This window comes from Bubalus bubalis, chromosome 1 (assembly GCF_019923935.1).
Source record: "Bubalus bubalis isolate 160015118507 breed Murrah chromosome 1, NDDB_SH_1, whole genome shotgun sequence".
NCBI lineage: Eukaryota > Metazoa > Chordata > Mammalia > Artiodactyla > Bovidae > Bubalus > Bubalus bubalis.
Window position 1 is genome coordinate 19313241 of NC_059157.1, and position 25087 is coordinate 19338327.

Consider the following 25087-nt stretch of genomic DNA (forward strand, 5'->3'; position numbering starts at 1 on the left):
GCCCCAGATAACTGAAGTGCATATCAAAGGAAAATTTCAGTGAGCTAAGACTTGTATTTTTCCACACATAGAAAAGCCCTAAATTCCTTAACTTGGGATATTTGGTGTACTTTAATTTACAACAAAACTTTTGATGTTCAGAATACCTGCCCTTTGTTGCAAAACTTCTATATAACCTGGCTTTCCAACAACCACCCCCGTGGCACCCCCCTTCCCCGCCCCAGAGTAGTTCTCTCAGGGTTACATGAGATGCTGCCTCCTAGACTAAATATTTTCACCAAATAAAACATATTAATAGCTCTCAACTTTTAGGCTACATGTATTTTTGTATTTTTTTGGTCAACAACTTCATGCTCAGAAAGTTCCAGTGATTTGAAATTTGAAAGCTAACATTCAGTAGCCATTTCAACACAACAACAACAAAATTTCTTTTTAAAGTCAAACTGTTCCAGGTGTGAGGAGACCTTTGTGAAAACAGGGCATCATTTGACTGGTCCAGGTTGGGACCAGTAAGTGGTTAGACCTGGAGACCTGTGTTCCAGAGGGTTCCAGAATCTTCTATTTGCTGCTCAGTGGCTGGGGATGACGATTTTCCTCCTGGAGGCCTCCATGATCTGGGTCTCTCCTGGGCCTGGTGTCTCTGTGACCTCGCAGGAGCTGTGGGCAGGGAGGTGTAGGCAGAGGCTTTCATGACCTAGAAAACGCAGCGCCCAGTTCCTGTGGGGGTGAGTGACGGATCCTGGATGGTTGTAAAGAAGGGGCTGCATCTCGCCCCAGGAAGCCAGCTCCTGTGAGCCTCTGGCTCAGGAAGGGCTGGAAGGTGCCAAGAAACCTGCCAGGAGGGGGTCGCTGCATCTGGGGTGGGCGTTCAGCGCATCCGCCAGAGGCCGCGCACGCATGCCACCTGTTTTCTGTGCACTCTGCGGCCTGGGTCCGGGGTTGGGGGCCCGAAGAAGCTGATGCAAATGTGAGCTTCTGTGGCGGCCACGTGGCCAGGGGCCAGTGCTCTGAGCCGTGTTCTCTCTCTTTCTCTCCAGCATCTTGGCTTCTCTGGAAGGCGTGGCGTCAAACTAGTAGATTCTGTGCCGGTCCCTTGACGGTGCGCCAGGTTTTTGAGTGAGCAGGTGTTGTTAGCTGCCGGAACTAGTTGCTAAGGTTTGAACTCAAACCAGGAAAAGGGTGGGTGTGGAGGATGGCAGAGTCGGGAGGGAGAGCACCTGTGAAGGGTGGGGGGTAGGAGGTGAGTCATCCGGAAATGGCCCCCTCCTTCCTTGCCTGTCCACCCGGCTGGCACTGGAATCTGGAGGCGAGGCAGCCCAGCAACCGTTCCTGGCTCTGCCAGCACCCCACCGTCCAGGCTGGCTCTAGGCTACTGGGCGCTGAACATCTTCCCTGAGCTTAGGAGAACACAGGCCTGCCAGACCTTTAGGGTGTAAATGGAGCTTTCCCCAATCTCCTCCTTTTTTGCCGGCTCCAAACCCCATGGAAGGAGGAGCCTAGTAGGCTGCAGTCCATGGTGTCGCTAAGAGTTGGACACGACTGAGCGGCTTCACTTTCACTTTTCACTTTCATGCAATGGAGAAGGAAATGGCAACCCACTCCAGTGTTCTTGCCTGGAGAATCCCAGGGACGGGGGAGCCTGGCAGGCTGCCGTCTATGGGGTCGAACAGAGTTGGACACGACTGAAGTGACTTAGCAGCAGCAGCAGCAACCAACATGATGGAGAAGGCAATGGCAACCCACTCCAGTACTCCTGCCTGGCAAAGCCCATGGATGGAGGAGCCTGGTAGGCTGCAGTCCATGGGGTGGCTAGGAGTTGGACATGACTGAGCGACTTCACTTTCACTTCTCACTTTCATGCATTGGAGAAGGAAATGGCAACCCACTTCAGTGTTCTTGCCTGGAGAATCCCAGGGACGGGGGAGCCTGGTGGGCTGCCGTCTATGGGGTCGCACAGAGTCGGATACGACTGAAGCGACTTAGCAGCAGCAGCAGCAGCACCAACATGACAGAGAAAGCCTGCAACCAAACCTTGACCTACTCCCTTGCTTGGGCAGGTGCCTCTCCTGAGTCCTTTCTTTAGCTTCAGGTTCTGTGCAGGGAGATGGTGACCCCATGAGCGCAGGTTTCCTTCCTGACATCCTCTGTCTCTCTGGGGAGTCATCCCATTTACTGCAAATCATTTAGCCCCATCCCCACTAGTGACGAAGTGTTACTGGACCACCAGCAGGGCTAAATGTATTGTCACTGCAAGGCTGCCAAGTGGATTAATGGATGATTTCAAAACACACAAGGCTAGGTGGCAAGAGGAACCCACTCCCATTTCTATAGCCCTCTTTCCAAAAGAGGGGACACTGGAGCAACCAAGTTTGGGCTGCCAGGTGATTGAGGGCCTTTCCCACTTCCAGGAGAGGTGGCCTTAGCTCTGCAACCATGAATCTCTGGGTCTCTGTTTCTTTACCTGTAAAATAGAGGCTGGTGGAAGGATGGATGACCATAATCTCTTCCATCTTTGAATTGCACAGTTCTATCCTAGCAGCTGGGATTGGTAAGAGCTCGAAGGAGAGTTTGCTGGGTGGTGTGGGCAGCAGTTTGGCTTCCTTTCTGGCCCTAAGGTTGATGGCTCTGAAGGCAGAGCAGATTGATCAAGACCACAAGAAATGAGAAATCTCCTCTACCTTTGGATCAATGGAAAAATTCATCCAAATCTCCCTAAAAGAACTCATTTTTTCCTTTTCTTTTCACATGTCTTTCAGTTATAGGAGAAATAATTTGGGCAACTGACAGTAAAGCTTTTGTTACTCCTATAGTAAAGAACATTTATTAAGATCCTGTTTGATCTGGAAATACAGATGGAATCAAACTATGATTTTCTTTTATCAGAATGCTTTCCCCTTCTAGTGATTCTGAGCTGGATCCTGCTGGTAAAGTGTTGAAGTCCCAGAAAGACATGGGACGGGTGGGGCTGGTACTGATGCTTTCAGTCCAAGGCCTGAATAAGCGAACAATATTTGAGTTTTACAGCAGCTGCCCCAGATACCTGATTCAACCCACAGCAACAAAATTTAGTAATTCCTCCAAAGAAAAGGTGTGTGTGTATATATATATATATATATATATATATTTTTTTTTTTTTTTTTTGCCTGATGGTCAGAGATACAAAATGAGCTTTTTAAATTTCTTTCGATTGCTTTTGTAAGTCAAGGAATGTGTTTGAGATTTTCCACATAGTACGGCACTTCTGTAGTTTTTGATTTTCCTTTTTGAAATGGAGTAATTGGTTTTGCTTAGAGTGGTGACTGGTACAGTAACGGAACTGGCTAGTAGAGAAAACATAGTTTTCAATATTAATAGTTTAAGTAGTAAACCACTAACTAATCTATGATACCTATTGTGCTATACCACTGGACTGTATCTCTGGCCTCTTAGCATCAAAATCACCTGGGATTTTTTAAAATAAAGATCACAAGCCTATTCCAGACCTATTAACAAAGTTTTTTTTTTTTTTTTAATGGTTTGGATTTGTTTTTTATTTTTTTCTAAATAAACATTTTAATAAGTTTTTAGTAAGTTTATCAGGTGCTCTGTTGTGTGCTGAAGAAACAGACTTACATGCCATTCTGCCCCGTCATAGCCCTTATGCTGTTCATTCTGGCTCTGTTTTATTTGGCTCACTCTCGCCTCTCTAACTGGATTGTAAGCTTCTGCAGGGCAACACACCACCAACTTCTCTAGTGTTTAGGATGTACCTGTGCTATTCACTTTGGAGGTTTACATAAGAATCTGTAATTTGTAACCAGAAGGTCTGGCACACTTGGGGATTCTGACGGGTAGCTCGTGGTCCTAGGAAGGAGGATGCGGTGAGGGAAGGGGGAGGGGGTCAGGCTTGATGCTTCCAGATGCAAGCGCACGTTTCCCTCCCTTCTTGGAAAGCATCTGCTGTTGGGGTCCTTCCTCTCCCTGAAGTGTGGGTCCTGGGGTTCTGACACCAGAGAAGGGCCTTGTAGGATCGAGTTTGGGGAGTATGTGAGGCTGGAGGAAAGCGAAGGGAGAAATGATGACTCCAGGGCACTGCAGTCCTGTTGGCTGAAAATCTCAGAGTTCCCTGGGTGGGATCTGAAACTGGACCTGAATATAGAGAGCAAGGAGAGACCAAGAGGCAGATTGGTAGGTGGTGGGTTTGATAAACGTTCCCAGAGGCTTACCTCGGGCAGCTGCAAGAGGAGTGGATCCCAGCATCCACCATCCGGCAGGATCTCAAAAGCCCGCCTCCGCTTGCCCACTGGCTCACGGGTGAGCGCAGTCGCGACCTCTCCGTGACCTCCTCCACCACGTGCCTGGCCCCGTGGCCAGCGTGTGCTGGCCTTGGCTCAGACCCAGGTGGTTAAAGGCGAACTGGAGACCCCAAGGAGGTCCCGAGGAGAGGGTGGCAGGAGAAGGCGGAGGCGCGAGGACCCTCGGCTCCCAGGAGAAGGGACCCAGCAGCTGCTGAATGTAGTGTTAAGACCGGCACGTGATAGCCCGGCCTCCCAGCTCTTCTCACGGCCGAGCCGTGTTCACAGCGAGGAGTGAGTGAGCGTCTCAGTGAGCGGGGTCAGCCCAGCAGGACCAGGTGAGGGAGCACCAACGCGGGGCTGTCGGGGAGAGGTGGCCAGCTCAGGGTGGGCGCAGACGCCTTGGGCAGATGGGGCGAGGGGGCAAGCAGGGGGGCACCGGGTCTTCCGGAGGCCGTGGCCGTGGCCGGCTCCGGGGGACTGGATCGCTCAGCACTGTCGTGGACCCAGATGTTGAGGGAGAGGAACCAGGTGGGAGGAGGGGTCGGCTGGGATTGAGCCGGGGCCACGGGCCTTCAGCCGGAGCGGAACCTGCCCCGTGGTTTCTTCCACCGCTGGTCTCCCTCTACAAAGCGCCCTGTACGAGTCATAACCCTTCGCAGGAAGCTTATTTCAATGGCCTAGGGCTTTTTTTCAGAAAGCATGCGCGTGCGGGGGTGAGTTAAGAAGAGCCTGCCTTGGGGCCGGAGCTCGTGGACGGTGAAGGAGGCCGTTAAAGTCGCCTCCTGGCGGCTGGAGGGTGGATGGGTGGTTCAGGCTCAGCGAGCGGCTCCTCCCAAGTTTGCTTTTCCACCTCCAGGTTTTCCATCACACCTCTAGTTCATAGTTGAAACTGTGTAACTTGTATGAGACTATTTTATATATATCTAAATCTATATTATAAATAGTAATATAGATTTCCTAAACTTTCCTATTTTTAAATAGAAATAATGTTATATGTAATATACTATATACTATATTGTATAATTATATAGTCATATAAGTATATATAATTTTATTATAAATATATTATGAAATTATATTATGTAATATTATGTACTTATCTAAAAGTATACATTATATTGTCATAATGTTATATTATGTGACAATACTTACCATAATATGACTATGATAATCATATTGTGTGATTATATAATTAGTATATACTATATTATACTATATACTATATATTATATAATACTATATACTATATTTTGTATAATATAATCACATATATACATATTTATATTATATATGATACGATATAATTGATATATATATTATTTAATGTATAGCTATAGGTATTATTATAGATTATCTATTGCATATTATAATTATATAATAGACAAATTGTCTTTCTCCAAGGCACTTAAAGTTCTTTATGCTTTCCACGACTCTAAATCTGTATTATAAATAGTAATATAGACGTAATAATAGTAATAGTAAAGAGACAGCCAGAGGGCAGAAATATTATTCCTGCTGCTGCTGCTGCAAAGTTGCTTTAGTCGTGTCCAACTCTGTGTGACCCCATAGGAAAATGTAGTTTAGAGATTCTAGGAGACTTGCTGGACGATTCAGCACATTATTGGTAGAGACAGGAACAAAAGCTAGTGTAGTATGTGATCCATGGCTGTTTGAGGCCATAGGAACACCACCTTAGACGCCTGCCGTGGTGGCCTCCTTCAAGACAGGCTTGCTCTTCTGTTTTCAGACTGATATCCTTGTTGGTGTTTCTCAAAGATGAGGCCTGGTTTCTGGGAGGTAAGAAAGCCTGAAGGGAAGCTTGGAATTGACCAGGTATCAGACACTCCTAGTGTTGTACAGTCGTGGAGACGATGGCTGCTTTTGACATCTGTGTGCCTTCCCTCCTCCATCTCAGTTCCTCTCCCTCTCCTGGGAGCCCAAGGCCTGTCTTCTCAGGTTCCTGCACCTTCCCACCATCCTCTCGTTTAATCTCCTACTCCTCTCCAGTGGCTATGGCAGTGGCCATCCAGGAGACACCTTTCTTCTCAAAGGTCAGTTCTTGGTCTGCATAAAGTCATTAAGATTAATATATACATTGGACCACTCCAACCATCTGGGCACTGTTGTTTCTATTAAAATTAAAATATACATTAGACCAAAACTCTAACGGCCTGGGCACTGACGTTTCTAAAATCAGTACCTGTGCTGCTGTACGTTTATTCCCTGTTCTCCCTTCCCCGTTCCATCTGGATGAGGTTAAAGTCAGGGACAGGAAGGCAGTGATCACTAATTTTCTCCTAATATTTGTGCTCCCCTTCTTCTGTGGTAACAGAGCTCTCAATTTTTAGCTCAGCATCTAGCTGACTGGAATAAACACTACGTTTTGCAACTTCCTTCACAGTTGGGTATGACCTGTGACTAAACTGTATGTAGCCCAGTGGGTGCAAGTGGAAATATTGTGCAGCCCATTTTGAGAACCATTGTTCATCTTGCTGCTTGGAAGGGAGATGCTGTCATCTTGGATCATGAGATCAAGGCTCCACGTGGTAAGAGCCACAAGATAGAGGGAACCTAGGTTCCTGTCACAGTGGAGCAAACTTTGCAATTTGGGTTGTTTATTTGGATTTGTGGAAGCCAGTGTTAACCTTTTTTCGATTTATTTCTTTGCTGATCGCTCCAAGCTAACTTCTAATGAATAGAGTGCAATCTAGAGTGCAGCCTGTATGGATTGCTTCTGACCCAAGCCAATTACCCAGGACCCTGGAAGAATGATCATTCACCATTTCCAGATGATGGTGCCTTCCAGGTTGATGCTGATGTGTAGAACTGGGAGGGGATATGGATGTGTAATTACACGGTTTATTCCCTGGTTGATCAGCAGGAGGAGCAACAAGTCAATAACCCCCAGAAGTCCAACTTCTCTCTTCCATACACAAATCAGAGTCTTTCTGTTCATTCTTTGCCCAAAGCACAAACTCTTGCAAACTCCTCTCTTGAACAACTCCCTACCCATCCAAGATGGAGCCAATTAGCCTGCACAGAGTCTAGACCTACATTACTGTTTTCTTCTTTGAAATATGTTTTATTCTTACCTAAGAACTACTGGCAAATGAAGGGGGATGGGCACCAGGGGCAATGGCAGTGGGTATGTGTGGATCGAACCGGGACCCCCTGCATTGGGAGCGCAGAGTCTTAGCTACCAGGGAGGTCTCTCCTCTGACTTTTGAAGTCACAGATGCAAAGCATTCCACAGTTCTGCTTGTTACCTTTTCCTTCCTCCACCTCTTGCCTCTCACTACAGGGTCTGGCTGTTCTGCTCAGTTTCTTCTACACTTACTAATTTAACCTGATTTATTTCTGCTAGGTACACTGATGCCTTTTTCTCTTCCTTCATAAAAGATCCCCTCCTGAATGGAGATGTGGACAGAGTGGGGGAGGGAGAGCGTGGGATAAATGGATAAAGTAGCATCAACATATATACACTATCAAGTGTTAAGATGAATTGCTGGTGAGAAGTTGCTGTGTAGCATAGGGAGCCCAGCCTAGTGCTCTATGATGAGCTGGAGGGATGGGATTTGGGAGGGAGGGAGGCTCTGGAGGGACTGGATCAGTTCACTTCAGTTCAGTCGCTCAGTCATGTCTGACTCTTTGCGATCCCATGAACTGCAGTATGCCAGGCCTCCCTGTCCATCACCAACTCCCGGAACCTACTCAGACTCATGTCCATCTAGGCGGTGATGCCATCCAACCATCTCATCTCCGTCATCCCCTTCTCCTCCCACCTTCAATCTTTCCCAGCATCAGGGTCTTTTCAAATGAGTCAGCTCTTTGCATCAGGTGGCCAAAGTATTGGAGTTTCAGCTTTAACATCAGTCCTTCCAATGAATATTCAGGACTGATCTCCTTTAGGATGGACTAGTGGGATCTCCTTGCACTCCAAGGGACTCTCAAGAGTCTTCTCCAACACCACAGTTCAAAAGCATCAATTCTTCAGCACTCAGCTTTCTTTATGTATAATTATGGCTGATTTCCATTATTGTCTGGCAGCAACCAACACAACGTTTTAAAAATTAAATAAAAAGCATTTACACTTGAAATAAAACAAGTGAGCTGGAGAAAACTCTCTCCAGTCTGCTGCTAGAAGGTATGTGTAGTGTAATGTGAGCAAGGGAGTGCTGCTTCACTAGCTTTGTCAGACAGTGGAACCTAAGCAAGGGAAAGCCGAGCCTATCATATTAACAGGTCTCCCCACACTGAAGGGAGAGGGTTTTATGGGCTGTGAACACCAGGGAGCAGGGATCTGGGGGCCAGCTTAGAATTCTGATTCTACAGTTAACGTGCAGTTAGGTCTCCATCTGTGGCTTTGAGGGCTGTTCAGGAGATCAAACCAGTCAGTCCTAAATATTCACTGAAGGAACTGATGCTGAAGCTGAAGCTCCAGTACTTTGGCCACCTGATGCGAAGAGCTGACTCATTGGAAAAGACCCTGATGCTGGGAAATATTGAAGGGGGGAGGAGAAAGGGATGACAGAGGGCAAGATGGTTCGATGGCATCACCGACTCAATGGACATGAGTTTGAGCAAGCTCTGGGAGACAGTGAAGGACAGGGAAGCCTGGCATGCTGCAGTCCATGGGGTTACAAAGAGTTGGACACAACTGAGCGACTGAACAACAATGGGAGTTTAATGAGTTCCACCCATCTTGTTTGTAGGGTGCTATCTTGGAATGTAATTAAAATCCTAAACTTGAAAAAAAACCTCGATCCCCTGCTTCCTCTCTGGCTTGGAGCCACCCACTCCCCACTGTGTGCCCTCTCACCCATTGCTATTGGCTTTCCAGGTAAGCCGTCTACAGCGAGCTTTCGGATCCCACTGAGCTTTCAGTGGTTTTGAAGGGCAATGGAAACAGCTCTGAAAAGATCCAGGCCCTTGCCTAAGCCTGGAGTCTGCCCCAAACACTCCCATCTGGGAGTCCCTACTTTCATAGGTTGAGATGTCAGAGGAAGGAAAAAGGGTGAGGAGAGGAGGCTGGAAGAAATAAGCAGCAGCCCAGAACTCTGAAAAGTGGTTCTCAGGTAGAAGGGTGAAATTCATCCCAGCAAGAGAAAAGAAAGCTCCATTTTCCCCTGGATATAGCCCGCATGGAATTTTATACCATGAAGCTAAAGGCACCCACTTTGCAGTGATATTTGCACATTACTTTTGCTACGACTGTCATGTTTTCATGCTGTTGGCAAGTGGACTACATATTCTTGGGTTGCCATTTCCCTCTCCAGGGGATCTTCCCGACCCAGGGATCGAAGCAGGTTTACTGCATTGCAGGCAGATTCTTTACCTACTGAGCTATGAGAGAAGCCCTCTTACACAAGAAATTATTCACATTTCCTTAGGGGTTTATTTCTTATTATAATTTGTTCATCTTTGTGAAGGCTTTTTATTTACTTTGATTGTGAATAGTCTCCATTTCCTCCTTTAACTTTCCACTGTTAAATTGATTTGCATACATATTTCAGCCAGGAAAACATCTATGAGAACAGTAATGTTATTTGCCAGATTGACTTATTTGTCCCTGAACCACAGTCCGGCCTGCTTTGAGGACATGCCTTACATGTTTTTGTTCGGCCTTTGGATGGTCTGGCTGTTTCTGAAGCATTCCCTGGGCTGGGTCTCTATCCCCACATCATGAATCTAGAACTATTTGGATGGAGTCTCAGTTTTAGATTGTTTGGGTATGAGCATGATATGTGATTTCCAATCTGTCTTATGACCACTATGTATACTAAGTCGCTTTAATCGTGTCGGACTCTTTGTGACCCCAGGGACTGTAGCCCGCCAGGCTCCTCTTTCCATGGGATTTTCCAGACAAGAATACTGGAGTGGGTTGCCATGCCCTCCTCCAGGGGATCTTCCCAACCCAGGGAAGATGCCCGTGTGTCTTATGTCTCCTGCATTGGCAAGTGGATTTTTTTTTTTTTTTTTTTACCACAAGTGCCACCCGGGCAGCCCCTTATGACCACTCCAGGGGCTTAAATCAGACCTGTAGGGAGAGAACAAAATCCTAACCCTGCCTGAAATTTTTACTTGTCCCAAATCCTGACTTGATGTTACTGATGCTCTCCCAAAGGCCCTTTTAATGCTGCCTTTTAGACTATCACCTTGTTTTGGCTACTGCTTCCTTGCTTTTGAAAACATCTGGGTCTCTTGAGAAATTGCTGGGACCACAGGGTCTTCTCCTGAGCAGGGAGCAAAACTATGCACAAATATGCTCGACCCCCGTGTCCTTAATCTCTAAGGTTAGTTGCTGTAAAAAATTCTGAACCACAGGAGTAACATGAGTGTGACATGAGTAACACGAGTGTATGTATGTGTTAGTTGCTTAGTTCTGTCAGACTCTTTGTGACCCCCTGGACTGTAGCCGCCAGACTCCTCTGTCCATGGGATTCTTCAGGCAAGAATACTGGAGTGGGTACCCATTCCCTTCTCCAGCGGATCTTCCCAACCCAGGGATCCAACCCAGGTCTCCTGCATTAACAGTTTCATCAACAGGAAGCTGTTCAAATTTTTCTCTAGTCTGTCTGTACGTATACCAGTGACTGCTGCTGCTGCTGCTAAGTCGCTTCAGTCGTGTCCGACTCTGTGTGACCCCATAGACGGCAGCCCGCCAGGCTCCCCCGTCCCTGGGATTCTCCAGGCAAGAACACTGGAGTGGGTTGCCATTTCCTTCTCCAATGCATGAAAGTGAAAAGTGAAGGTGAAGTCGCTCAGTCATGTCCGACTCTTCGCAACCCCATGGACTGCAGCCTACCAGGCTTCTCCGTCTATGGGATTTTCCAGGCAAGAGTACTGGAGTGGGGTACCATTGCCTTCTCCGTTACCAGTGACTAAACTGTCATTAATAAATGTGACTGTGTAATTTTCTGTCCTAGTATTTTTCTTTAGATTCTATTCCAATTTATTTGTATCAACATTACCCTCACCTTGGCATTCAATAATGACATTATGATCATTCCTGATAGCCATGCAGTTCATATGATGTAATTTTACTGATAAGCTCTTTTGTTTTTATTAATTCTTTTATTTTACTGTGTATTTATTGTGTTTTCTTTCCAATTAGGAAAGGGTTCTTGACCTTTAGAAATATAAGCCTTGAAATGGTCTTTTGGCCTCAAGCTGTAAGCTGAGAGTTAACCACTTAGTCTTGACTGGGGAAGGGTACTGTAGATTTAAAAATTTTAACCTTAACTAAATATCTGTTACTAAGCAGTTAAAGTACACTTAAAAAATGAAAAACAAAAGACTTTCAATCATTTAACAGAACTGTTGTCATTACTTTATATTCCATATTCATAAAATATACACATTTTATAATTATACTGTAATGCAATTTATAACCTGCTCTTTTCACTTCACATCAAACCACATGCAAGAGGTTTTAAACTCATTATTTTAAGTGGATGAGTAATATAATAGTGAAAAACCATTGAAGATAAAGTTGTGGTTCACATTCCTGTCTATATAATTTTAAAAATTCTGTTTTATTATTTCTCGGAATCAGGATCAAAAGGTGTTATATTTCATGATACTTAAACATATTGTCATGTTGCTTTCCCAATATACAATGATGCCAACAAAATATGAGTTTGTTAGTTTTTCTACAATTTTGACAGTACTGGATGTCATGATGAAAACATTTTCTGGCATTAGCTTACTAGATGTAGAATGCTCAGTGCTCAGGGTTTAAGCTTAGTAACTGCATCTAATGGCTAGTGAATTAAATGACCCAAGGTAGGCTGGTGGCTCCGATGGTAAAGAATCTGTCTGCTATGCAGGAGACCCAGGTTCAATTGGGGGGTTGGAAAGACCCCTTGGGGGAGGAAATGGCAACCCACTCCAGTATTCTTGCCTGGGAAGTCTCATGGACAGAGGAGCCTGGCGGACTACAGTCCATGGTGTTGCAAAGAATTGGACATGACTAACACTTTTACTTTCACTCTTAAGAGAACCCAAGGTACTCTTTTATTCACTCTGAATAATCTGTCAGAAGAGCAGACAGCTCTTCTTTGTGTGGCCTAGATTGGAAATGGTAATGCAATAAGAAATTAAGATGCTCTGAGAGAATATCCATTGTGCATCCGCATATTGTTTTATTCATCTTGTCAGGCTGTGGGGGAGTTAAGGCCTCCAATGAACACTAGAGAGCGCCCGTGGCTACAGAATAGCTCTGCTCTGCCTTCTCATTCAAGCTTCCTTGGCATTGTCTGGCTGTGGCACCAAGGCAGGTGGCCTAATAAATGCTGCTTCATTTACTCCCTGACGTGACAGTCTCAGACGATCAGAAATGCAAAGGGATATTTACCCCTTGGAGACTTGTCTCTTTTCTGGCAATGCACTGTTTGGGTGCTTTCAAGAACAAAAATACTGAGAGTTTGCTGTGGAGCATATGAAGATGCTGCAACAAAACCTCTGTGGAGGGATCTGGGCTGCAGACACAAAGAGGAAGGGTGACTCAAGTGCTTGGGAACTGAACCCACACAGTGGCCCTTGGAGATCTTAATTGTTCCTTTGGGTTGAGCTGGGGATGGGACCGGGAGGGGACCAGAGGAAGGTGGAGAGGAGTGGAAGGAAGAGACCCACGGGCTCCTGGGAGGGGATGGAAAATGAGGGAAAGAGAAGTAGCCTCGAGCCCCTGGAGCCTGGCTTGATCATCCTGCAGGAAATGAGGAAACAGCGTGGCCCGTGATTGTTCTGCTCCCATTGAAATAATTAGCACAATAGTTGGTCCTGAGTCTGGGTAACCTCTTTCTCTGAGGGGCTCAGAGGACTCAATCTCATTAGCCCTGAGGGCAGCTGGGAGACCCAGGTTCCTGAGCTGGAAATCCAGTCCCCCAAAGGGGAGGGCAGTGAGGCCGGACAGAAGTGGGGCCACGTCTCTGTCTTACGTGGTAGCTGACGGTGATCGTGTGGGGTCTTCCTGGGACTGCTGTCTCTAGGCTAGGGGGAGAAGCGCAAAGCATCACCTTCCTGCAGACTTACACCTTCTCCAGAGCCTTCCTCTTTCAGTGTTCTGCCTCAGTTTCTCTTGGTTCTGTCTTCAAACAAACTCAGGTTTCTTTTGCATTAAAAACAAAACTCTTCAAAAAATCACGCTTCCTCCTCAATCTGCCATACCTTGGAGCAAACTTCTTGTCTTTGTCTTTCTTTCCAACATCTAGAAGGGTGGATTTGTATAACAGAAAGAGACTTGAAACAACAATCCTAGCTGTTGACATACACTTCGATTTAGGCAAAAGGTGAACTATTACTCAAAGTATTAAAAACAGTATTTGAAAACTATTTAGTTACACAGGAAAATTCTCCAGATAGAATTTGAATGAAACAATCAGGAATAAATGTGCATTAAGGTATGATTCCAAAAAAAAAAACAATACAAACCTTCCTAAAATATACATAAAAAAATGTCTGGAAGGAATTATCTGAAGATGTTCTTAGTGTTTCTCTCTGGGGTGGAAGTATGGGAAATTAAAATTTTCTTCCTTATATGTCCTCAAAATTTTCAAAATTGGTATTAATTTTAAAATTATAAGAGGCCTTATTATCTGTCTTGTTTTTTTGCACTTCCTCTAACTAACTGCCTCTTTTACCAACCCTTGCCTCTCACCTTTCATCTCCCAATCTCTCCTGAAGTTGTTTTTTCTGGGATTACAAAGATCAGAGATCATCTGCTTTTTAAATTAATTAATTAAAATTTTTTTCCTGCCCTGGGCCTCTCTTGTGGTTCCTGGGCTTCTTTAGTTGCAGCTCATGGATTTAGTTATCCCTTGAGGCATAAGGGATCTAGTTCCTTGACCAGGGATCAAACCCAAGACCCCTGCATTGGAAGGTGGATTTGTTTGTTTGTTTGTTTGTTTTTTAATTGAAGAATAATTGCTTTACAGAATTTTGTTTTCTGTCAAACCTCAACATGAATCAGCCATAGGTATACATATATCCCCTTCCTCTTGAACCTCTCTCCCATCTCCCTCCCCATCTTACCCCTCTAGGTTGATACAGAGCCCCTGTTTGAGTTTCCTGAGTCACACAGCAAATTCCCGTTGGCTATCTATTTTAATTATGGTAACGTAAGTTTCCATGTTACTTTCTCCATACATCTCACCCTCCCCTCCCCTCTCCCCGTGTCCATAAGTCTGTTCTGTCTGTTTCTCCATTGCTGCCCTGCAAATCAGTTCTTTGGTACCATCTTTCTAGATTCTGTATATATGCATTAGTATATGATATTTAACTTTCTCTTTCTGACTTACTTCACTCTGTATAATAGGCTCTAGATTTATCCACCTCATTAGAACTGACTCAAATGCATTCTTTTTTATGGCTGAGTAATATTCCATTGTGTATACGTACCACAACTTCTTTATCCATTCATCTGTTGATGGACATCTAGGTTGCTTCTATGTTCTAGCTATTGTAAATACTGCTGCAATGAACAATGGGATACATGTGTCTTTTTCACTTTTGGTTTCTTCAGGGTATATGCCTAGGAGTGGGATTGCTTCATGTGGTTGTTTTACTCCTAGTTTTTAAGGAATCTCTTCCATAGTGGCTGTATCAATTTATATTTCCACCAACAGTGCAAGAGGGTGGAAGGTGGATGCTTAACCACTGGACCAGCAGGGTGGTCCTTCACCTGCTTATTTAATTTAGTATTTTTTCCATCAACTTCAGCCTACTCCAGTGGAGGTATTTCTACCTTCTCACTGTCTTCTTGACATTTCTCTCTGGGTGCCTACCAGGATCTCAATCTCAAAGTGTCCAAAACAGAATAAATATTCTTTACTTATAGGCCTCAGTCCCTCCCCACCCTCTTCTCTCAAGCAACATCAAGTAACATGTTTAAGTTATTTGATCCCCTAGACTTGGACTTGAAATAGTGCTGACTCCTTTCTCTTCCTTGTTCCTTTCCCCCGTCCAGAGGCTGAGTCCTCTGAATTCTACTTCCATAATATCTCTTTCCTCAAATCCTCTTTTTTTTGGAGTTCTCATCACACCTTGTCTAGTTCAGAAGCTCCCTGTCTGATACCCTGGGTGTTTTGATGGTATCCTAACCATTTGCTTTGTGTCTAGTGTCTGCCCTGCACCGATGAACCAGTCCACTGGCAGAAGACCACAGCCCAGCTCTGATTAGGTCTGGCCTCTACACACAAGTCTCCATGAAGTCTGGCTCCTTGCCAAGTAGTGAAAAGAAATTGGGAGTGAATTATGGAAAGTGATAAACTCTTTTAGATTGTTGGAAATGTCTAGAGTGAGGAATCCTAGGGAGAGGTTAGACTTCTCCTCTAAACATATGGAGATGAGCATCATCAGGATCTGGAGTAATGTGGGAAGACTTATCCTCATGTGCACCCACAGACTGGCCAAGCCCCAGTTACACAGGTGTGGCCTTTCCCCATTTGACTGTAAGCTCTGTGAGCACAGGGCTGGGTCTGTCTTTTAATTGTAAGCCTGGTGCCCGACTCTTCACAGGCACTTGATTAACGCTTTAGCAATGAATGAAAGAATAAATAAAAAAGTTTGATCTACGTACAAGAAAATGCAATTACCTTTATTTTAGAGTCTATATTTCTATTAACATAACCTAAGACCACATTGATGCTTGCGGAGGCCCCGCTGTATTTGTGACTGACCCTTATCTTTCTGTCATCAGGTGGTCCTCAAGTTGGGGTGTACTTCTGAATCACTGGTGACGTTTAAAAAGCATACCAAGGACTTCCCTGGTAGTCCAGTGGTTAAGACTCCACACTTCCAATGCAGGGGGCAGAGGTTCCATCCCTGGTCAGGGAACTAGATCCCGCATGCCGTGTGGCATGGCCAAAAAATTGAAATTCAAAACAAAATTAGAAAGCATACGGATATCTGGGCCTATTGGACCAGAATCTCCTGTATCAGGGGTTGGGGCCCAGACTTGTGTACTCCATTGGGTTCCTCTGATTAAACCTCTGTGGTTGCCTGAAGCACTTCTGTTTTTCATAGGCATTGCTGCTGTATCCCATTTCCTTCTTCCTTCTTACATTTAAATTTTGAGACTCTACCTAAATTTTGTCTTGTCAGTTTTGGCTCATTGCTTTTGCTCATTGTCTTTTTTGATCCTGGTCCCGTCATTCACTCTATTAGCTGTTTTCTCCCAGATTTCTGCCAGCTGCAAATGAGAAAAGCTTGCCTTCTTCTCTTCATGCAGGTTGATGAAAAAAGTGTTGAATATAAAGGGTTAGGGTTGAAGGGTTCATCAGTTCATACCCAGGACTAAAATAAGCTTAATAAATTTTTTTTTTAGAGTGATTCAACTTTTTTATTTGGCTGCACTGGACAGCGTGCAGGGACCTTAGTTCCTTGACTAGGGATCGAACCCACATCCTCTGTACTGAGAACTCAGAGTCTTAACCACTGGACTGGCAAGGAGAACCCTAACAATTTTTTTTTTTTTTTGGAAATGATTTTTTTTTTCTTTCACAAATGCACTTTGGAGGGAAATAACGCCGGGACACAATGAGGAGTTTGATTTGCATTCCCAACTGTGTGACCTTGGACGAATCACTTACTCTTTCTGGGTTTAACTTCATGAGGAAAACCACAGGGAGAAGAGACTGATGTTCTGAGCTATCCTGAGTCCTCTCCTTCTCCTTTGGACCTGCCTCCCATTCCATTCATTCCTTCTAGGACCTCAGCCTGGCGTGGCCCCTGCTATCCCCAGGCCTGGCCTCTCAGGGAATAATTTCTCTGCTTTCAAGCCTCGTGTGGACAGATCATCTGTTCCATTAGGCCAGTCCTGGACAAGATAGAAATTTTTCAAAAGAGCTTTCTAATGGATAAAAACATATCATACTAAGAAAATAGAGAGCAAACTGTATGTAGAAAGCGAACAGAAATATTCAGTCATCAAGAACATGTTGGGTTTCTATGATGTGTCCCTCTTTGCTCCAGGTCCTGGGAATGTGGTTGTGAAACAAAGAACTTGTGAAGCTCATATCCTATAGTGGGGGAGAGAGAGATGAGAAACAGTTAGATACACGTGCTGGGGAAAGGCTTTGGAGAAAAGTCAAGCCTGGTAAAGGGGATGGGGAGTGGGTGGGTGGTGACTGTTTTATGTAGGGTGTTGCAGGAAGGCCTCTCTAATAAGCAGGGATCTGGAGGGTGTGAGGGAGGAAGCTTGCCTGGGAGGTCTAGGAACAGCCAAGAGCCACGGGAAGGGAAGATGCACTCAGTGAGGGAGGAGATGGAAGGGCCAGGAGAAGGGCCAGAGTGCCAGGCCCTCACAGGACCTGGGACAGGCTTTGGGTTTTACTCTCAGTGACATGAGAAGCCCTGGGAGAGTTTTTGGATAGAGAGATAATATGATCTGACTCAAGTTTTTAAAGGATCATTCTGGCCGCTGTTCAGTGAATAGACTCTGGGGTGAGAGTGGAGGGAGACCAGTTGGTCCCAGGGTGGGAGCTGGTGAAAGTGCTGGGAATGTCAGGGAACTTGGAACATCAACCAGCAGGAGGTGCTGGTGAGTTGGACGTAGGGTGTGTGTGTGTGTGTGTGTGTGTGTGTGTGTGTGTGTGTGTGTGTATGTATGTGAGAGAGAGAGAGACAGACAGACTCAGAGGTCAAGGGAGAGACTCCAAGATTTTTCAGTTGAGCAGCTGAAACGACAAGGTTGCCACTTGTTGAGATGGGGGTGGTGAACTTGAACTTGATTTTGGACATATTAAGTCTTTGGACATGTCAACTTTGAGATGACTTTTCAACATCTGAAGGAGTCAGGGGTTGGTTTGGAAAACAGAAACCATTATGGCTACATCAAGAATGAATATCTCCAAGAAGTGCTTCGATACTAAACTTACTTTTCTTCATATCCTCACGGCATAAAATCTGTATCTTCAGCCCATTTCATTCATTTTGCATAAATATCCATATTTGCTACTTCCTAAGGGTGGTCTTTGCCTTTGGAGAAGCCTGACTCCCTTCAGCTGTGATGTTCATGAACGAGTCTTCATCGTGAGTACTCCCGGCATAGTCTGGGCCAATCTGATGGCTGAGAGAGGTTTCTGGGCTTTCTCTTAATTCAAAACTGGAGTCTTTGCCTGCTTGCTAAATTCTTGTTTCCTCCCAGAGGGTTACCACTGTCAATACCTAATTTGCAGAGATGACCAAGAGACCATGGCCTTGGCTATCTTTCCGGAAGTAACCACTTCCCCAGGCTCTCCAGTGACTCTAGAAAGTGTTCCCCTCAATCTCTTTACCCCCTTCTATTGCCCACAAGAATCGGAAAACTGCAGGTTGCCAGTAGAAAACTACTGTAAATAGAGACAAAGTCTCAGTAAGAGAAGATTCATCCCATTCATACTCCTTTCTATAAATTAGAAGATGGGTTATCATTAAGATATTAATAGATAGTATCCCAAGATTCTGAGTTTTGAGGGTCGTATAACATGACCATTTAAGAAAAAAAGAGAAAGAAAATAAGAAAAAAGGATGAAACAATCCTTCTTACCTTGATTTTAAGGACAATTCGAGAGTTAGGTGTAGAAGATTGTTATTTTAGGTGACACCTAAGACATCCATCTGCTAAACCATTTCTCTGTCTCAGGTCGTGTTGGGACTCCGCATTTTACCCCCATCCCTTTCCAGTTTCCATGCTGTTCTTTTCCGTGAAGGTGCTAATGAGCAGTTAATGGCTTGAGGATGGACTTGCCAGCAAAGAAGAGAGAATAAAGGCAGGAAGCCAACACAGCAGAATTTCAAAACCTGTTCAATAGCAAATTAACCATGTACTCTGTCGACCCTCAGATTAAACAGGTTAGAGGAGAATTGCCCTGTCTCTGGCTCCCATGAAGATGCCCACCTCGCCCTACCCCATTTCTTCTCGGGGTTTTTGCAATAGCTGTTGGCAGTGTCCTTAAACACTTCCAGAGAAGACAGCCTGGTATTCTGTAGTAGTTGGTGATAAGGGTAAAGAGACTTCTGGTAGTCCTAGGGATGCATTTCTTCATCTGAAAAGGTTTGGTTCACGGTTAGAGCCTATACTTGAGAAATTGAGAGCCAGGTAGAAGATCACCTGGGCTCACTCTAGACATTGGTTTAACATTTGTGGACCCCCAAACCATATGCATTACTTGCACCATTTTGAGAGTGAGCGTGTGAAGTTCATTCACCTTGTGACTGAGAAGCAGGGTCAGGGTGTGTGAGCAACAAAAGAAGCAGAGTATGTGTTCATATTCTTGACCTTTGCAGAATGCCTTGACCTTTCCTTCCCCAATTCCCCACAGGTCCCCTATTTTCATGCCCTCCCTCCCTCCAGACTCATTATTGCAGTTATTTTTGCTATGAGAGCACACACTCTCCTCCCCGGCAGGGCTTGGAGCTGGGGATCCACACAGTGATCTGACGGAGCAGCTTCTGTCCTGCGTGGATGTGACTCACACCCAGAGTTTCTATTCTTGGCGCCTGCCGGTCAGCCTGTCCATTACTTGTGATTTGTCCGTCCTTCCTAAGCCTATTAGCTCATCTGTCTCTGCCAGGCTGACTCTGGGTTTTCTTCCTTCATTTGAGCCCCTGGGACTGTCTGCAGCCTCACCTTTTCAGGGGCTCAGTGTCCAGCTGCCACGTGCAGCTGCCATTAACATGCCATTTCCACTCTCCTGGATCCCCGATAAAAATGTCAAGTGAGTCAGAACCTGACATGGCCATCTGCGGGGTATTGACATTTGTCATTACCACAAGTGTATGGCCTTTGAAGGCGGAAATCAGGCCCTACACTCCCAGCAGTCCAAACTACACCCATTTGAACTTAACTTGCAGCACATGCAGTGATAAACACTCCCGTTAACCGTCATCAACAGCTGCCATCCACAGGGGCGGCTTAGGTAGCACTCAAGGAGCTGACCTGGCTGGGGGTAGGGGACCGTGGTGGTGAGGAGATCTGAGCCCATGTCGCCAGAACTCCTGTCCAGTGGACTCTGTTCTCTGGGTTCTTGAAGTCTTCAAGCACATTACCAGTGGCATCTTGTCACCAGATCGGGTGGAGAAGGCAGTGCTCATCCAGGGCTAGCTCTGCTGTGTCATTTGGAATACAGATTCTTTTTGATTCAAGTTATTGGGTGCCCTGTCCACTGTGATGAAATTGACACTTCAGCATATACACAATCTAGAGATTTCTACAATACTAGTTATCTTATTTCTTTGGCTGAATTATTAAATATTAATTAGTATTATCTTCCAATTTTGTGGTTTGACTTCTCCTTTCTGGAAGTTATCCTGGTTACTTAAAATTTTAATTTTTGTATCGTATTAATTCATGTTTTCTTCATTTATTGGCTTGATTTTCTTGAGAGGAAATCTTTTTTCTTTGAAAATGGAACTTATTGTGTGTGTGTGTGTGTGTAACTCTGGACTATAGACATGGGTAGAAGACAGTCTTACAGGTTTTCATGTATTTTATGTCTTGAGTGTGGGTTATTCTTTTTTTCTGTAGAGGCTTGAGTGATCCTTCAAAAGTCCATGCTGCAGTTGCTCTTTCTCAAGAGAATTGAAACGTCACTTTGGACTTTCCTAGTTTGATTTTTGCACTTTTAATAGCCTCTATGAGGGACTGTGATTCTTCTGCCATTTTTGACCGGAGAAGGAATGAGACATAGATGTAAGTGACATAAACGCAAGGGACAAAGTGATAATTGGCATCGTGCTAGTACCAGTGGCTGAGGTAGTGATCCAGTCTCTGCTGCAGAGGACACGGACAAGCCAGTGCTGTCACAGAGCATGCTCTGGGGAAGAAGCCAGACAAGTTCTGTAATCAAGGGCCTGTCTATTAGAAGCCTTAGAACTTGGAACGCCTGGGTCGGGAATCTGGAAACAGGAAAAGAGAGTTTTAGAATTAGCAGTTGTACATATCATTTCTCAAAACAGTTTCCTGGCAAAGACAGTCACAGAGGCAAGAAGAGGGTGAAAAATCAGCCCTTGTGAACCTTGAACCATTTATTTAGCTGTGATGGATGGTGCCAGGCACTGAATCACACGCTGAACTTGCATTAATAATAGTAATTATGATTATCTCAATAATTAGGGAGAATAATATTTCTCAAGAATCCTCCCTTCCACTAAGTCAGCTCACAGAGAGGAAGTAAAAAAATGCTTTTCAAGGTCACACATCTTGTAAGGGGAAGGGATAGAACGCCATCCTATCTGATCTCCAAGTCTGAGCCCCAAACTATTGCTCTAAATGTTAGAGATGCAGACAGGGATCAGTGGTGCCTGCCCTTAAGGGTGTTATAATAGAATGGGAAGGAGATGTGATTCATGAAAGCAAATTAGAAAAGTAGTGTGATGGTTGCCATGGTAGAAGCAGGCACAGGAGTCAAGGTAGCAAGGGGCTGAGTCTTGAAAGATGAGTTGGCTGGAACTTCTTTCAGACCAATTTTCTACACTTTTCTTCGGCTTCTGAGTTAGAAGCAATCCTGGATTCAATCTGTATTCCCATATTTGCTGCAGTATTATTCATACTAGCCTTCAAGATATGGAAACAGCCTTAGTGTTTGTCTGAAATGGACAGATGAATGGATAAAGAAGATATGATAGAAATAAACAATCTTATTCAGTCACAAAAAATGAAATTGTGCCATGTGCAGCAACATGGGTAAACCTGGAGGGCATCATGCTAAGTGAAATAAGGCAGAGAAAGGCAAATGCTGCATGGTATCACTTATATGAGAAATATGGAAAAAAAGTCAAAACTCACAGAAGTCAATGGTGTTGCCATTGTGGGAGAAATAGGAAGAGAGTGGTGAAAGGGTACAAACTTTGATTTACAAGATGAATAAGGTCTGTGCAACTTATGGTCTGTGCAACTTATGTATTACATGATGATTATAGTTGATCATACTATATTGTATAACTGAAATTTGTTGAGAGATTAGAACTTGGGTTCTCACCAAAAAAAAAAAAAGGTAAATTTGTGAGGTGATGTGTTGATTAATTCTATAGGGGGAACCTTTCATAATTTCTATGTATATTGAGTTACTATACACTTTAAATATATTAGTTACTTGTCAATAATTTTAATATAGGTGAAAAAAGTTAATATTGTTGGAAAAAAAAGAACCTGAGGATGAATTGGGACTCATTATGTTGAAACATTAAGTAGAAAAATGGTTTCAGGCAATGGATTGTCTGAAAGATAAGGGAGATGTTATGGTGGGGAAGGGAAGCACCATGGTGGCTCAGACAGCAAAGCATCTGCTTGCAATGTGGGAGACCTGGTTCGATCCCTGTGTTGGCAAGATTCCCCTGGAGAAGGAAATGGCGATTCACTCCAGTACTCTTGCCTGGAAAATCCCATGGATGGGGGAGCCTGGTAGGGGGTCGCAAAGAGTCAGACATGACTAAGTGACTTCACTTACGGTGGGGAAAGAATACTTCTCCAAAAGGTTGGAGCAGGTTTTGCATGTTGGCTTGTATACTAGACTATGTGAGCTCTTTATTACAAACTCGAAAGTGTATAGTGACCCCAGCACAGTAGAAGTTCATTTATGCCTCTCTGTGATCCTAAAGGGGTGTTTTTGGTCAGCGGGGTTTTCCTCCAGGCAATGAGGAGGAGGCAGGGGCTCCTCCATCAGAGCTCAACTAGCTCTAACGTGTAGCTCCCAAGGTCTCCGTGCTTGGCTGCGTCAAGTCAGCAGAAGGGAAAGAGAGGGGAGGAGAAGGGACTCTAGCTTTAGCGACCTCAGCACATGCCAGTCCTGCTGATGCCTCACATTACTGGAGGCTGGACACTCAACTGCACGCCCCGCGAAGGAGCCGGAAGTGTAGTTTTGGCTGAAGAGACGAGTGTGTTGGAATAACAAGTGGAGAATCTCATGCTGAGGCTTTTCCTGAGCCTTGCGTTTCCATCCGTTGGCTTGGCAGTCCAGCTGGTCTTGTTCCGGAGCCAGCATTCTCAGGTACCGGGTACCATCTTCCTGTAGCGTCTTCGTACGTGGGATTGTGGAGGCTCTCGGGCGCCATGTTTCCTTCTGCTCCTCAGCCCCTCAACCCAACCCTTCACCCCAGTGTCCTCAGAGGGACTGGGTAAGAGAAGACCCGCTGTGTTACCTAGCAAGGTGGTTTTTTTCTGGCTGTAGGACATCAACCAACCACAGGAGAGCAGAGCAGTAAAGCCAAGGTGAGCAACCAGGCATAAGCATCGGTTGAGGACATGCTAACTCTGAGTGTTATTAAAAACACTTTCAGTGAGTCTTGACTGATGTTGAAAATGGCCTTAGGTTCTGGGAAAAAGTTATTTTTGCATTTACTGGGTGCCTTTTTTTATTATTAGAGAAGTAATATATGGATAACAGTTTAATACTGCTCCCTGCAGTGTTAATTTGTTATAACACTATTTCCCTCTGAAACATTTTTCTAAAATAGACGTGTGTGTTTATGTAAAACAATCAGTTACAGAAAACAGTATATTATATACATTATCTATATTAAAAAGTTCCATTTTCTGAGTGTTATTGAACCATGGAAGTAACAGTATATGCTTTAAAAGAAACAAGAAAACACACTAGAACTTTGAATCCACCTTTCATAAAATTACAAGTAATTATGGGTACCAATTCTAATTTATGGAAGACTTGATAGAATACGTCTTGTTGAGAGAAGTCCTCTGAAAATGTCAGTGCAGGTCGCTCTACTGTGTGGCTCAGCGAGGTAAACTAGAAAAGGTTGTAACCTCTTACATTCTGTTAACCACAGGGTAAAGGGAGCAAAGACCCCTGTTAGTTACTAACCTGGGGGGCAAAGATCCTGTTTGAATTTAAAACTTTGTTTGCTTTGTTTCTTGTCATCATGTTATACTTCCTTTTTTCATACTTGTGAACATACAAGGAGAAGAAACTGTAGGCTTTCTAAGTCTTTCTGTTTTTTAATTGTATACTTTTAATTCCTGGGAAAGTAACATTTTAACTGGAAAGTTGATAACCAAAAGTGTTGAAAAAGGTGTTTATTGTAGAAAACTGGAGTCGTTTACCTAAGCCATAAATTGTATAGGGTATTGAATTTGCTTACTTAAGCTATATATGACCTTGCCAGCCCTATGTTAATTAACTCACCACTCTTGTAAGTGAATGTGCCAACTGTGTTAATTGACTTTCCACTAGATATACTGTGTCTATTCTCTTGTTAATCAGAAAGCAACCGTTTCTAAACTATTTTTTCCCCTTTAGGCCTGTTTGAAATAATGGATACTTGATGCAAATTTTGCCCCATAGTACAGAATTCCATTCTTCCACAGTCTGCTTTCTTTACACCTGTTAGCTATTCTATGTAAACTTGGCATTAATTTACCACGCAGCAAATATTTTCAGCCAATGACTGCTCTATCATGCTATCGTGAGTTGACTGCATTTTGCAAAGTGTTGTTTATTATGGTCTCTCTTTCTGTCAATTACTTTGTATTCTGGTGAATCATCTTGACCCGTAACAGTTGTCAAAAGCGTATTAGTGATGGTGCTGGCCTGCCGTGAACCAAATGAAAACATCATGGTGGATATTGAAGTTTGAATTGCTTGGTATCTGGAGTTTTTTCAAGCACATCATTGCAGAAACAGGGGGTAAAATTTAGTAAGCAGTTAGGAACTGGTGGGTATCCTCTTACATTAAGAATAAAACGATAGGGACTTCCCTGGTGGGCCAGTGCCTAAGACTATGCTTCCAGTACAGGGGGCCTGGAGTTTGATCCCTGGTCAGGGATCCCACACGCCACAACTAAAGATCCCATGTGCTGCAGCCACGACCCAGTG

At 44.4% G+C, this 25087-nt stretch overlaps 2 long non-coding RNA genes across 2 annotated transcripts in view; one reads left to right on the forward strand and one right to left on the reverse strand.

Moving 5' to 3' along the window:
- Positions 1 to 305: 305 nt before the first annotated feature.
- On the reverse strand, positions 306 to 4324 carry LOC123331830. Its single transcript, XR_006548636.2, has 2 exons — positions 4206 to 4324; positions 306 to 1217 (listed from the first exon to the last, which is right to left on the reverse strand). It is a non-coding gene; the product is annotated as an uncharacterized LOC123331830 (long non-coding RNA).
- The window catches only part of LOC112583399, a 104446-nt gene continuing 83442 nt past the window's right edge, over positions 4084 to 25087 (forward strand). The window contains exon 1 of the long non-coding RNA XR_006548614.1: positions 4084 to 4612. This is a non-coding gene — a long non-coding RNA (uncharacterized LOC112583399). The remainder of the gene's footprint in view (positions 4613 to 25087) is intronic.